At 40.2% G+C, this 15,167-nt stretch overlaps 1 pseudogene; it reads right to left on the bottom strand.

Moving 5' to 3' along the window:
* Positions 1–392: 392 nt before the first annotated feature.
* LOC123761977 (ATP-dependent RNA helicase Ddx1-like) overlaps positions 393–15,167 on the bottom strand; it is a 34,996-nt pseudogene continuing 20,221 nt past the window's right edge.

Genomic DNA, 15,167 nt, shown 5'->3' with positions numbered 1-15,167 from the left:
ATTTCATAAAAGGGGACCAGGCAGTCTTGCAGATATCCCTGGCTTGGCTTTTTCAGAGCTTTGCTCTACTACCCATCTAATAGATGGACTAGATTTGCATAGGTTTAGGGACCCTTAACAATGGTTACATTGTTAATTCTCACAGGGCTTGTTTGCTGAATGGGTGGATGCATCTAAAACCTTAGTGCCTGGCATGCATTGTACAGTGCTTTGAGTAAAGCATATGTACAATGTGTTGATGGCACTAAAGTGGTGGGTGTAATGCACCCATTCAGGGAACAGGCTCTGCACTGAAACCAGAGGAAGGGATAGGCCTTGCTGAGCCTCTTAAAAGATAGGATGTTAGGATTTTTGGGGCTTATTATTAGGCATTGGTGATAATAAAAGTAGTGTCCCTGTTTAATGTTTATTTTTCTTTTACAGGTGATTGTCTCTGATCTTCTGTTGATCTAGGAGCATCTGTCCCACAACCTGAAACAGTAATAAATATTAGATGTATTATAAATACTATATGTAAAACTTATTTAATAAAACAATTTTAATGAAACTACTTTATATACCTTATCCTGAAATTATGCTGGAAATTGTTTACTACTATTGATGCAATGTTTAAAAATCTGAATTTTTTTTTACTTTGAAAATAAATACTTGGTAAAATTTACACCTATTTGTAACTTGTTACATAGGTGCATGCAAAATGCATTGAAAAGATGTAAAAGTGGACTACCTATTCAATTTACATAAACTAACAAATATTGCAAATTAGTCTGAAATATTAAAGTGGAAGAAACTTTACTTTCAAATATGAAAACTAAAATATTGACTAAATTTAAAGCTATGCAACACCTAAGCTTTGTACAAATTGATTAAATTAACTAAATCATTGTTAAATTTACAAAACATTAGAAAAGTGACACTGAAGCATCTATAAAACATGGTTTTCACAAAGTCTAAGTTACCAAATTTAATCAAAGCTCTTAAATGATTTGTCTGCCAAACTCTTCAGATATTCTGAAATATTTTACCTAGATTAAAACTATCATTGTTTGAAAGGGCAAAACAGATTACTGTCAATTAGTTTGACCTAACATCTGCAAGGTCCTGAAGGAATGGAATTTTTTTTGTAAAACTTTGTTTGCTAAAAACAAACCCTGCCTAATGAACCTGCTCTTTTTTTAGAAATGGTAATTGCAACATTACCAAAGGCCATTGTTTTAATAGCCAAATGAAAGACCAAGAAGCAACATGGTACAAAGGACAAAAGAATGGTTATGAGGACCCTTTCATTTGTTAAAGAAATGACTGGGAAAAATGCTGTCATACCACAAGGGGTCTTAACCCTTTTCATATACATCACTGACATTAATCTAAATATTACCAACCACAAAAATTGCTGATAACATTATAAAAAAAATAAAGAATATAATATTGAGGCCTTAATGCAGATCTCTACAAATAGTAACAAGACTGATTTTTTTTTGTTTTATATTAAGAAATTGCCAAAGACCTTGCACGTGAGCCAGAACAATCCATATCACAACTACCACATTAAAATGAAACAACAATGAAGGTAAGGTAATTACCAAAAGAAGGCACCAAACCGGGAAGGCCATGTAGCACCATCAAAGTGCGAAATAATCAGAGGGCACTAAATATCACCAAGAATGCCAATACGAGAACAAAAACGCATAAGGCGAACGATATCAAAAGTATCCGATTCACCTAGAATTCTATCGAGGGACGGTCGGAAAGCAAGACACACGCTCGTCCTGGAAGTCAGGACATTCAACAAGGATATGCACAACTGTAAGAGGGACAATAAGGAGCAGGGCGGCGCTCCATTAAGTGACCGTGGGTTAAGCGGGTATGACCAACCCACAGCCGTGCCAAAGCAGTGTCCCACCGCCGGTTACGGTGGTAGGAGGAAGGCCACGGGGACACACTAAGTTTGAGAGTACGCAGCTTGTTACCAACCACAGAGGACCAACAACCCTGCCAACGGGGAAGAATGAATAACGGGATAAAAGTCGGAATAAGGAATACCTTTACGGGAGATGGGACAAGAACGGATAGCTTCCTTAGCGGCAGCATCCGCACGCTCATTGAAACACCAATATGGCTGGGAACCCAGCAAAACTCTACTGATTTAAATTTACTAGAAATAAGAAACGGCCCATGTTGAATCTCAATGACCACCGAATGGACAGGATTAAAGGACCCTAGAGCCATGAGGGCACTACGAGAATCAACTACAACCACAAAGGAGGAATGAGAATGAGAAAGCAAGAGACAAAGAGCATAGAGAATAGCATAAAGTTCTGCAGTAAAGACGCTAGCCTCCGAAGGGAGGCGACACATGTAAGTACGGTCAGGAAAAACAACAGAGTAGCCCACACCATCCGCAGACTTAGACCCATCAGGGAAGATGGAAATTGAGTGGGAGTGCGAAGAAAAGTACTCAAGGAAGAGGCTTTTCAGAATTGTAGGAGGGGTAAAGGCTTTAGTAATACAAGTCAAGGACGTACAAAACTTGGGAAGGGGGACTCTCCACGGAGGTAATGAAGGAACAATACGAGGAGAAACATTAGAAATATGAACAGAAAGAGAATCCTGTAAGCGAGATAACTGGACAGAAAGTGGGAGACAATGAAGAGGAACGGGAACCACAGGAGGAGGAAAAGTCAATGCACGACAGAGGCGAGAGGAAGGATGTTGGAAGGACCGCGCAAGATAGCGAAGACAGTAGCGATCACGGCAGTCCTGAAGAGAGAGAAAGCCAGTGTCAACATACAAACTAAGGGCGGGAGTCGAACGAAAGGCATCAGAGCCGAGACGCAACCCAGTATGGTGCAAAGCATCAAGACGGCGAAGAGTAGAAGGAGAAGCAGAAGAGTATGCAGGGCAACCATAATCGAGTTTAGACAGGACGAGAGAGGAGTGCAAATAGAGGAGCGTGCGCCTATCCGCTCCCCAAGAAGTATGGGACAAAACCTTAAGGAGGTTAAGGGCCTTAGAGCATTCAACTCGGAGGCAACAGATATGGGCTGACCAAGACAAACGAGTGTCAAAGACTAACCCCAAAAGCTTCGCGGAATCCCTGTACACGATGAGATGACCATAAAGCAACAACAATGAAGTAAAGGTCCTTTCAGTAAGAATCTATCATTCACTGAAAGTTGCTGCAGTTAAAAATAAAAGAAAATACAAGTCCCTAGAAATAAACAAGTAACATTTTTGACTAAGGAAAAGAAGGTAGTTATTCTACTGTATAAATCTAAGTATTCACTTAGATAACTGTATCCAAGCATAGAGGTTCCCCCCCCCCTTCCCTTTCAGAAAAAACATCTACTTTCGAAAAAGTTTAACATTGGCCAACAAAAATGATTCCAGAACTAAATTGCCTAATACCAGGAACAACTGAGAGCCATGACAAACACTGCAACCCTCTCCTACCCCCAAGTCTTATGCTATTTATGATCCAAGGTAATTGGAGATACTATACTGTACTTCCTACAGACGAGTCTAGTGAGAGGGTCATCTCCTGGCGATTAAATTGAAGCACGATACAGGTGTCAACGAACATCAGTCAGCCCACTTGTCAGCACAGTGGATAACTAATGACATCATAATCTGCAGTGTTGTATGCCTCCCTGTGGCCATTTAAATCAATAAAACACAGGGTTGTGGCAATGTTTACAGCATAAGGCAAGGTATAGAGGAATCCTGGAATGCCATGTAATGTGTAGTCCTTGAATGTGCTTTAGGCAACCAAATTGAATAACAACATTTCTGGTGTTCGGCTATATAATCCGACTTTCTCATTCGGTATAATGTTTTAAACCTAAATAGGAATTCACTTTAAAGGTCAATTTATTTGGAAAGTGCTAACCAGATTCCAAATTACCGAGCTCTGAAAGTACTACAAGGCAAGTTTAACCGAATGAGTGTTTGCCTATCCATACCCCCATGAGGTATGTGACAACACTGAATAAAGAAAGGGTCTTTGAGCATTCACCGTGCAGGTATTTGACATGACCAATATAGCCAAGTGTTAAAGATCATTCTAAGCAGTTCTGCACAATCCATATACAGTACTATCAATTACAGTAATATAATTGTACAATGGTGCTTGGTGGATGATATTTCCTATTAAAACTCATTGGACAACTGTTTGTATTAGACATTTTAAACCTACAAATGGTAGCCCTAGATATCGCACTACAGTATTAATTACAAGATCAACAATGTAAAATCAATACCACAACAGCAAAGGATGACGGCTTTTCAACAACCGACAAACACGCAGGTCTAACACCAGCCATCCCGAGAGAGGACGTCCCAAGCATGTACACCCCACAACTTTACATCACCTTTGCTACCTCACGCGAGCACGCAACAGCATGAGGATGCCATACTCCCAAACCAACTCCATGCACTTTGAGGCTTTAACAACTCAACATTAAAAAGTTGATTTAAAAAATCAAACACCTGAATTTTTCCCTAATTAAATTTACTAGGGAAATGCACACCAAGCCATGAAACTTACAATGAAGATGAACAAACTACACACAACTGTCACCAAACTTCCACATACCACCCCCCCTCTCACTCCCTCCTTAGATGCTCTGATTGGCTGAGCACCTGAGCCACCACCACTCACCTCTTGTTGTGAGAGCCTAAAGCATGTTTGGTTGCACTTTAAAAGTTCCCGAGTGTACTCGCCTAATTGTGAGTACCGCCTGCCCGGTTCACCATTTTGTTTTTCAATCTACCTCAATTTACCCCTTTACAGTCAAATATTATGCAAAATTCTGTTTAAGACTTGTCCCTTCTTAACTTAAATAACTGCTTTGGCCATCTGCAATCTTTCTAGGTGGGTAACAATGACTCTTGAGGCCAGAAAGGACTTATCAGACGGCGATCATAACAATACGGTACACACACAAAATCACAACCTGATATACACCAAGCAGAAAATCCACTGGAGCTGTGAGGCGACGTAAACCCTTGCCCAAGGCACTGGCAGCTGCATACTCTACCACAGTATATTACTGACTTTGTAAAAGTCTTACAACCGGATTTCCCCATAAATCACAGCAAATTTTGAGGCCACTCCTTGAGTCAACGTCTTACGTAAGACCTACAAGCACTCAGGTGAAGGCTGAAGCAGTTCAACACCATACGCCCCAACTTCAAATACACAGTTGAGAGGCGGGACCAAAACGTGATTTTCTGTGTGTGCCTGAAGTTGGGGCATATGGTCTTGCTTCACCCTTCACTTTACCCTTCACCGGCGTACTTCAGGGGTTTTATTTAATACTTGGACTGGCTTCAGTAGGGCCTCCAGACTTTCTGTGGCTTCACAAGTGTCACGTGAATCCCCTGCATAGCAGTGGAACTGCCTTTTCCCTTCACCTTCAATGCCTCTGCGCTGGAAGTATACATCTACACCAGCCCAGAAGAGTCATCAGTCCTGCCACCTATCCATACCCCCCAGGGCCTGGCACGGCATGGTACGACTCAGAGGCAAGCCGGGTGCCACTGCTAACTGGCAGTTTGTCCCCACAAACAAGCAGTTAGCCGCCTTCAACTGACAGTGGTACAGCTCAACACAAAGGCACCGCCAGCCACAACGAGCAGTTTGCTAGTTGACCAGATGTCCACCTCGTGTTGACACTGGATGAGTCATCACCGCCGGACTATATAAAGAGCGCTGCCTCCCTGGAGAGGCAATCTCTCCCTTAGTGCTCTAGGATCACCTTCGTGTCTCTAACCCGTCGTCCGCTTCCAGCCAACGTCGTGTGACTGATGCCATGGTGGTATGGTAGCTGTCTTCAGAACACCAGTATATCTTCATACTTTTATTCATTGCTTATAGTTTATTTTTTGCATTTAAGGTCATACTAACTTGTTCACCTTTGCATTACATGATAGTCAAGTATTGTCATGTGTTATTTTTGTTCATTACTATTTCAGTAAATTGTTTAATTATTTATTTGATAATTTTCATTTGTTTCCACCTGCAACTTACACACTGCAAGGCCAATAGCAGCATTTCTTTCATTTATGTGAGGGAGAGCCATACCATCTTGGTTCAGTATAGCTGTGATACCATAACCCCTCACACAAGATATCCAGTTGTAAGACTTTTACCATCAGTGGTGGTAGGGTATGCAACTGGCAATGCCTTTGTTACAGGTTCGCTTCATCTCACAGCACCAGTGGATTTTCTCACACATTTGAATACATGAAACAACTTTATTTGATACATTCCAAACCAAAGTACTGTACAGTACAGTAATTATCAAACCATCAAATGTGTGGGATAATCATAGTGCGCTAAATATCACTAACGTCGCCAATACAAGAACAAAAACGCATACGGCGAACAATATCAAAGGTATTGAATTTACCAAGAATTTTATCGAGGGACAATTGACAGTGAGGGATGGTCGGGAAGCAAGACACGTAAGTCCTGGAAGTCAGGACATGTAGAGACAACGGTTTGGACAATAAGAAGCAGGGCAGCGCTCCATTAAGTGCCCGTGAGTTAAACGTGTATGACCAATATACAACCTCGCCAGAGCCGTTTCCCACCACCGGTTACGGTGGTAGGAGGAAGGCCACGGGAACACACTACTCTTAAGAGCACGCAGTTTGTTACCAGTAACAGAAGACCAACAACCCTGACAACGGGCAAGAATGGGGAAATGAATAACTGGGTAAAAGTCATAATAAGGAATACCTTTACGGGAGATGGGACAGGTGCGGATAGCTTCCTTGGCGGCAGTGTCCGCACGCTCATTTAAGAACACACCAATATGGATGGGAATCCAGCGAAATTCCACTGTCTTAAATCTACTGGAGATAAGAAACAGCCAATGTTGAATTTCAACTACCAAAGGATGGACTGGATTAAAGGATTCTAGAGCCATGAGGGCACTGCAAGTGTCAACTACAAACACAGAGGAGGATTGACAGCGAGAAAAGAGTTGATGAAGAGCATAGAGAATAGCATAAAGTTCTGCCATGAAGATGCTAGTCTCCGGAGGCAGGAGACACAAAGGTGCAGTCAGGAAAAACAACAGAGTAGCCTACACCGTCTGCAGACTTAAGACCCATTGGTGAAGACGGAAATAGAGTGGAAGTGTGAAGAAAAGTGTTCAAGGAAAAGGTGATTTAGAACTGTAGGAGGGGTAAAAGTTTTAGTCATGTGGGTCAAGGCTTACAGAATTTAGGAACGGGGACCCCTCCATAGGGGCAAAGACGGAATGACACGAGGGGAAATATTAGTAACACAAACTGAAAGAGCATTTTGTAAGAGAGACAACCGTACAGAAAGAGATAGGTGGTGAAGGGGAACAGGAACCACAGGATGGGTAAAGGTCAAGGCATGACATAAGCAAGAGTGAGGGTGCTGTAAGGACCGTGCAAGGTGGAGAAGACAGTAGCGATCATGGCGATCCTGTAGAAACAGGATGCCAGTTTCAACATACAGGCTTAGGGTAGGTGTCGAAGGAAAGGTACCAGAGCTGAGCCGTAACCCAGTATGATGCAGTGTGTCCAGATGGTGAAGGGTAGAAGGAGAAGCAGACGAGTAAACAGGGCCATAATCGAGTTTAGACAGAACGAGAGAGGAATGTAAAGAGAGGAGCAGTGTCGATTAGCTACCCAAGAAGTATGGGACATGACCTAAAGTTAGTTAAGGGCCTTAGAGCATTCAACTCGGACGTAAAAAATATGGGGCGACAAAGACAAACGAGTGTCAAAGATTAGCCCTAAAAGCTTTAGCAGATTCTTTGTACAAAAGGGGATGACCCCTGTTACCTAACAGTAAATAGGTATCTGGGAGTTAGCTGTTACAGGTTGCTTCCTAGGGGGGTGCGTGTGTGGGAGAAAAAAAAATTTAGTAGTTAACCACTGAACTGCTCTGTCTCCAAATAACACCCTGGTGCACAAGAAATAAATTCTTTCCAAAAAAATTTTTTCTCTTCTTATATTGTTAAAATGCAGAGTCTGATCACGGGGAAACTAAACAAAAAATATTGTATGTGACTTACTTTAGCTGCGATGGAGCTGGAAAGTTGAGCAAATTATGGGCGCTGAGCGTTGGAGCTATGGGGGTCTGTCGGCCCCGCCACCCCGTGCGACGGCAGTTGCTGCGAATAAAATGTTGCGCAATTATTTTGAAGTTTCTCATTCATTTCTTCCTTTTTTTTGCTGTAATATTATTTAAAAGTGTGTAATTTGTGGAATTTATATAATTCAAAGTATAGAACATCGCTATGCTCAAAATTATGGGCCTCATATATGCGACATATTCTACAATCAAACAGTGTTTTTGCTGTTATTACACTATATACACACATTGTATATACCCATCTACGTATGTATTCACCATAACGATCCACTATGTTGGTATGGTGAGCCCAAAAAACATGAGTGAGCTGCCACACCTATACTATAGTGTATATACTATATATACTATATATAGTATATATATATATACATATATATACTATATATAGTATATATATATATACATATATATACTATATATATGAGCTGCCACACCTATACTATAGTGTATATACTATATAGTATATACTATACACCTAGATACTATAGTGAACTCTCATGTAGAAATAATTAGTAAATTGAAAGAAAGTAATGACCATTTGAATAGCAAAGTTTTATGTCTTGAGGGTTTAGTGAAAGACTTGCGCAAGGATAAGAATCAATTGGAAACAAATTGCAAAGCCATGGAAGAAGAAAATAAACTCTTAAAAATAGCTTTGGAAGAAGTTAAAGTAAATTTAAACATAAATGACTACAATAGGTTAGGCAAGGAAATTCAACAGGAGAAACAGCTTTTGTCAGCACAGATGGAGGAAGTTACACAGGGAATAGAACAGTGCAAGAAAGATATGCAACTCACTTATGCACAAGTGGCCAAGGAGAAGGAAAAAATAGAAGAAGCAGTAAAGGAAGTCAAACACTGCAGCAACCAAGATAAAACAAACATTAGGCTAGAAGTGAGGAAAGAATTGGCATCTAACCCGAAGTTGGTGCAAAACACAGTTGATCGGAGTAAGTCCCTGATCATTTTTGGCTGCAAAGAAAAGGCGATAACATCTAGGTCAGAAAGAGCTGTAGAAGTAGCTAAAGTAGTAGATAAAATTGTTGGCCTCGTGGAAGGTCTTACAAACAGAGAGAATGTGTGCGACTACAGGAGAATAGGCAGGTACGTAAAAGGGAAAGATCGACCTTTGAGGATCACCCTAAACGGTGCCAAACAGATGGAAGAAGTACTAAGGAATGCTAGAAAATTGCAAAGGGATGAGGATGGGAAAGGGTGGTCGTTAAGACGAGATCTTTCAAAAGAAGATAGAGAGAAGCTGAAACTGAACCTCGCCGAGGCAAAACATTTAAATGAGAGCAGGAATGAAGAAGAAATAAATTCTTTTTTCTACAAAGTGATAGGGGTAGGCAAACCAGTAAAGTGGTACATAAAGGCAAACCAACAAAATCAATAGAGAGAGGGGGAGTGAAGAATAAGGAGAGGGGGAACAAGTTCCTGAAGATTGCATACACCAACATAGATGGAGTGAGATCGAAGATACTGGAGTTAAGTGATGTAATACAGCTGCAGACACCAGACATTGTTGCACTCACGGAGACAAAACTTGAAGATGTAATTTTAAATGAGGTCATATTCCCAAGGGGCTACTCAATTTGGAGACGGGACAGAAAAATTAGGAAAGGCGGTGGCGTTGCTGTGCTGGTAAAAGAACACCTAAAGGTGAAGGAAATAATGACTGCCAATCCACAAGAATGTTGACATAATAGCACTAGAGATCTGCTATGAGGATGATAAACTAATGATGATAAATGCATATAGTCCACCGCCAAGCAGCACATGGTCAAAGGAGGAGCTAGATAGTAAACGTGAAGGTCTTATAACAATAATGAGAGAGATTATAGCGAGAGCGGATAACGATAGATCACGACTGTTGATAGTCGGTGACTTCAACTTGAAATCCATAGACTGGGAAGCATATGAAGCTAAAACAGAAGATTTTTGGACCTGTAAATTTGTAGACCTCATCCTGGAAACATTCTTGTATCAACATGTTAAACAAGCTACGAGGATGAGGGAAGGGGACGTTCCCTCCATGCTAGATTTGATATTTACCAGGAAGGAGGAAGAGATATTTGACATTCAGTACCTTCCTCCCTTGGGTAAAAGTGACCATGTCTTTTTGGGAATAAAGTATGCAATGCGTTATAAGCTGGAAGAAAATAAGGAGGTTGAAGCAGTTGAAAAACCAGACTTCAGGAGAGGACATTATGGTGACCTTAGAAATTTTTTTAGTGAGTATAATTGGACAGACTTGATGCTAGGCAAGGAAGTGAATGAGATGTTTGGCAAGTTTTGTGAAATATATGATAAAGGCACAAAAAAATTTATACCAAAACAGAGATGCAGAACTAGGAAACAGGATTGGTTCAATAGAAATTGCGAGAGGGCTAGAGACCGAAAGACACAAAAATGGAATCAATACAGGAAGAGGCCGAACCCCCAAACATACCAGCGATACAAAGATGCGAGAAACAACTACACGGCAGTGAGGAGAGAGGCAGAAAGAAATTTTGAAAAAGGGATTGCGGACAAATGTAAAACAGAACCAGGTCTATTCTATAAATTCATAAACAACAAATTGCAGGTAAAGGATAATATTCAGAGGTTGAAAATGGGAAATAGATTCACGGAAGATGAAAAGGAAATGTGTGAAACACTAAACGAAAAGTTCCAAAGTGTGTTTGTACAAAATGAAATCTTTAGGGAACCAGATACAATAAGAATTCCAGAGAACAACATAGAACACATAGAGGTGTCTAGAGACGAAGTGGAAAAAATGCTCAAGGAGCTCGGTAAGAACAAAGCAGCTGGCCCAGATGGCGTTTCACCATGGGTTCTGAGAGAATGTGCATCTGAGCTCAGCATTCCACTTCACCTGATCTTTCAGGCATCCCTGTGTACAGGAATCGTAGCAGACGGGTGGAAACAGGCTAACATAGTTCCAATCTACAAAAGTGGCAGCAGGGAAGACCCCCTCAATTATAGACCTGTATCATTGACAAGTGTAATAGTGAAAGTATTGGAAAAACTAATCAAAACTAAATGGGTAGAACACCTAGAGAGAAATGATATAATATCAGACAGACAGTATGGTTTTCGATCTGGAAGATCCTGTGTATCGAATTTACTCAGTTTCTATGATCGAGCCACAGAGATATTACAGGAAAGAGATGGTTGGGTTGACTGCATCTATCTGGACCTAAAAAAGGCTTTCGACAGAGTTCCACATAAGAGGTTGTTCTGGAAACTGGAAAATATTGGAGGGGTGACAGGTAAGCTTCTATCATGGATGAAAAATTTTCTGACTGATAGAAAAATGAGGGCAGTAATCAGAGGCAATGTATCAGAATGGAGAAATGTCACAAGTGGAGTACCACAGGGTTCAGTTCTTGCACCAGTGATGTTTATTGTGTACATAAATGATCTACCAGTTGGTATACAGAATTATATGAACATGTTTGCTGATGATGCTAAGATAATAGGAAGGATAAGAAATTTAGATGACTGTCATGCCCTTCAAGAAGACCTGGACAAAATAAGTATATGGAGCACCACTTGGCAAATGGAATTTAATGTTAATAAATGTCATGTTATGGAATGTGGAATAGGAGAACATAGACCCCACACAACCTATATATTATGTGAGAAATCTTTAAAGAATTCTGATAAAGAAAGAGATCTAGGAGTGGTTCTAGATAGAAAACTATCACCTGAGGACCACATAAAGAATATTGTGCAAGGAGCCTATGCTATGCTTTCTAACTTCAGAATTGCATTTAAATACATGGATGGCGATATACTAAAGAAATTGTTCATGACTTTTGTTAGGCCAAAGCTAGAATATGCAGCTGTTGTGTGGTGCCCATATCTTAAGAAGCACATCAACAAACTGGAAAAGGTGCAAAGACATGCTACTAAGTGGCTCCCAGAACTGAAGGGCAAGAGCTACGAGGAGAGGTTAGAAGCATTAAATATGCCAAAACTAGAAGACAGAAGAAAAAGAGGTGATATGATCACTACATACAAAATAGTTACAGGAATTGATAAAATCGACAGGGAAGACTTCCTGAGACCTGGAATTTCAAGAACAAGAGGTCATAGATTTAAACTAGCTAAACACAGATGCCGAAGAAATATAAGAAAATTCACCTTCGCAAATAGAGTGGTAGACGGTTGGAACAAGTTAAGTGAGAAGGTGGTGGAGGCCAAGACCGTCAGTAGTTTCAAAGCATTATATGACAAAGAGTGCTGGGAAGACGGGACACCACGAGCGTAGCTCTCATCCTGTAACTACACTTAGGTAATTACTTAGGTAATTACACCCTGCCAGTCATCCCTCCCTCCTCCAACACATTACTCGCCAACATTCCTCCTCCCAAAATACTGTTATTGTGTTTATTACACTATTTACACACGTTATGTATAAGTATGTACATGTTTTATTCATGTACATACGTACATACTTGCCATCTCCTCACCTCTCTCTCTTGCCTACTTAATGCTCTTGCTTCCCTCATCTCATCACAATCGACTTTATAATGGTCCAGGACGGATCGAAATGTCGTCGTCTATTCAATTTCCAGTGTGTGGTTTGGTCAACAATGAAATCTTCATGCAAGATCTTATAAAGAAAACCCCTAGAACGAGTTTTGCAGATACGAAAGAGTTTAAGGTGAGTAGGGGATGGTTTGAGAAATTTTGAAAAAAGACGTGGTATTCATAGTGTTGTGAGGCATGGTGAGGGTGCCAGCTCAGACAAAGTAGGGGCTGAAAGATTTGTTCATGATTTTAAAGATTTTGTAGATACTGTATTGATGGATATATTCCACAACAAGTGTTTAATTGTGAGGAGACATGGCTATTCTGGAAAAAAATTGCCGAAGAGGACATACATTACCCAACAGGAGACGTCACTGCCCGGACACAAGCTAACTTGGGCTAACTTGTGTCAGGATAGGCTAACTCTTGTGCTGTGTGGCGATTTGAAAATTAAACCCTTGCTCGTGTATCATTCCGAAAATCCAAGAGTTTTAAAAAATATATAACGTGCAGAAAAACTGTGATGTAGAGTGGTTTGCCCTGCCATCAAAAAATATCTGCAAGAGAAAAGTTTGACACTAAAGGGCCTGCTTCTCGACAATGCTCCTGCTCATCCTCCAGACTTGGAGGATGCATTGTTGGGGCCACTTTTTCTTTTTTAGGGATATTCCTGCATGAGCCCTAAGTTTCTGGCTAATGAACCAATGACATGAAGGAGGAGTTTTCAACCTACCTTGTGTTAGGTGTGCAGGAGTCAATAGGCTGAACATAATGTCAGGAGCAAAGGGGGGCGTTTGCCTCTTCAAACACAATTGTGACCATCTTCATCTCTTCGAACTATCCTAAATGCTCTCTTCACCTGTCTGACCAAATTGGGTGTCCAGACCACCTTTGAATCTGAAATTGTAAAATTAATAGTGATTTCAGAATATTCAGTCCATTTATACTAACAAAATTATATACAGTATACTGTAATTGAAATTTTACAGAATGATAAAGGCAATTTAGTAACTTTGTTAAAATGCACATGGGGGAAATACATGAAAATAGGTTAATATGGTTTGTAAGGTTGATGGGAAATGTTTATTACTTTTATGATTTAAAAGATGTATAGCCCTGATACTCCATCCTGGGTGCATTCCACCAGGTAATGACCACAGCAAAAGTTTTCCACGAGGCTCTATTGTCACACAAACTTTTCACATTTTCAAACTTGATTCATCTTTTCCCCCCTCGTTCCAGGGGTTTTCTTTAAAAGGTCTTCATGCAAATGCCTTGGTTTCTCACAAATGATGGCCTCTGAAATGCTATCACCTGCTAACTCTTTGTTGTGTATCCAAATTAATAAAAACTTTTCAACATCCTCAAGTGTTTGTTCTTTGTTTCGGGATTGTTGATATGCCTTTTGCCACTTTAATGCTCATAATGTCCTTTTTCTTAGCAAGTATAGTGCATATTGTTGACATAGATTTGTTGTACTGCCTAGCTAGTTCAACAACCTGTGCACAGTTTTGACGTTTATGAATGCTCTCTTGTTTTTCCTCTATGGTCATTCTCACATATGTTTTCTTGGCTTGAACCTTACCACTGGCTTTCTTGGGACTCATGGCAAGATATATAATAACAAATTTTATGTTCAAATAGCCAAAAATCCCAAAACAAATGTAATGCTTTATAAAGAATTCAGGCGCGATAGTTACTAGGCAGGAGACACTGGTAAACTGAGGTGCGATCACCATGCGTCAGTAGTTAACAGATGTAATGCATTAGGCAGTGATGTGGTGGAGGCAGACTCCATACACAGGTTCAAATGTAGATATGATAGAGCCCAGTAGGCTCAGGAATCTGTACACCAGTTGACTGACAGTTAAGAGGCGGGACCAAAGAGCCAGAGCTCAACCCCCCCACAAGCACAACTAGGCGAGTACACATATTGGAACTGTTCATTTAATGTTTCATACTTTTTTTTCATTCCCTCTGTATTTGTTCCCTATTTTCAATCTCTGGATTTAATCTTTTAAATGCAGCTTGCTCTTAATAAATTTATAAAAAAGGCCTGGTTCTGTTTTACAGTTAATATGTGTAGCAATAATACTTAAATATAGGTACATATTTTCCTTCCAAATAAATAGCATGTAGCTGTACTGCTTTAGTGATGTTTACCCTTGAATAAACCTTCTAGTTCCAATAAAGATAGAAATGCATAATCATTTATTTGCTAATTTCATCCCTTGTTCTACTAAAGAACTAACACCTAGGGAGCAGCATCATGTAGAACCTTATCACAAGAAGGCATTTTCAAGCATTAATAACTTGAGCACTTTAAACTTTGGCACAAAATTGTGCCACTTCTGTAGCCACAGTAATTAAAAGCATGCTTGTAATAACAAACACCAATCACATTGAAAAAGAGATCATTAAGTAACTTTGAAGTATTAAAGACACAATGTCATATTATATATATAAAATATGTATATCTAACCAT

This window comes from Procambarus clarkii, chromosome 34 (genome assembly GCF_040958095.1).
Source record: "Procambarus clarkii isolate CNS0578487 chromosome 34, FALCON_Pclarkii_2.0, whole genome shotgun sequence".
NCBI lineage: Eukaryota > Metazoa > Arthropoda > Malacostraca > Decapoda > Cambaridae > Procambarus > Procambarus clarkii.
The sequence above is the reverse complement of the archived record's forward strand: the minus strand, read 5'-3'. Positions and strand labels throughout refer to the sequence as shown.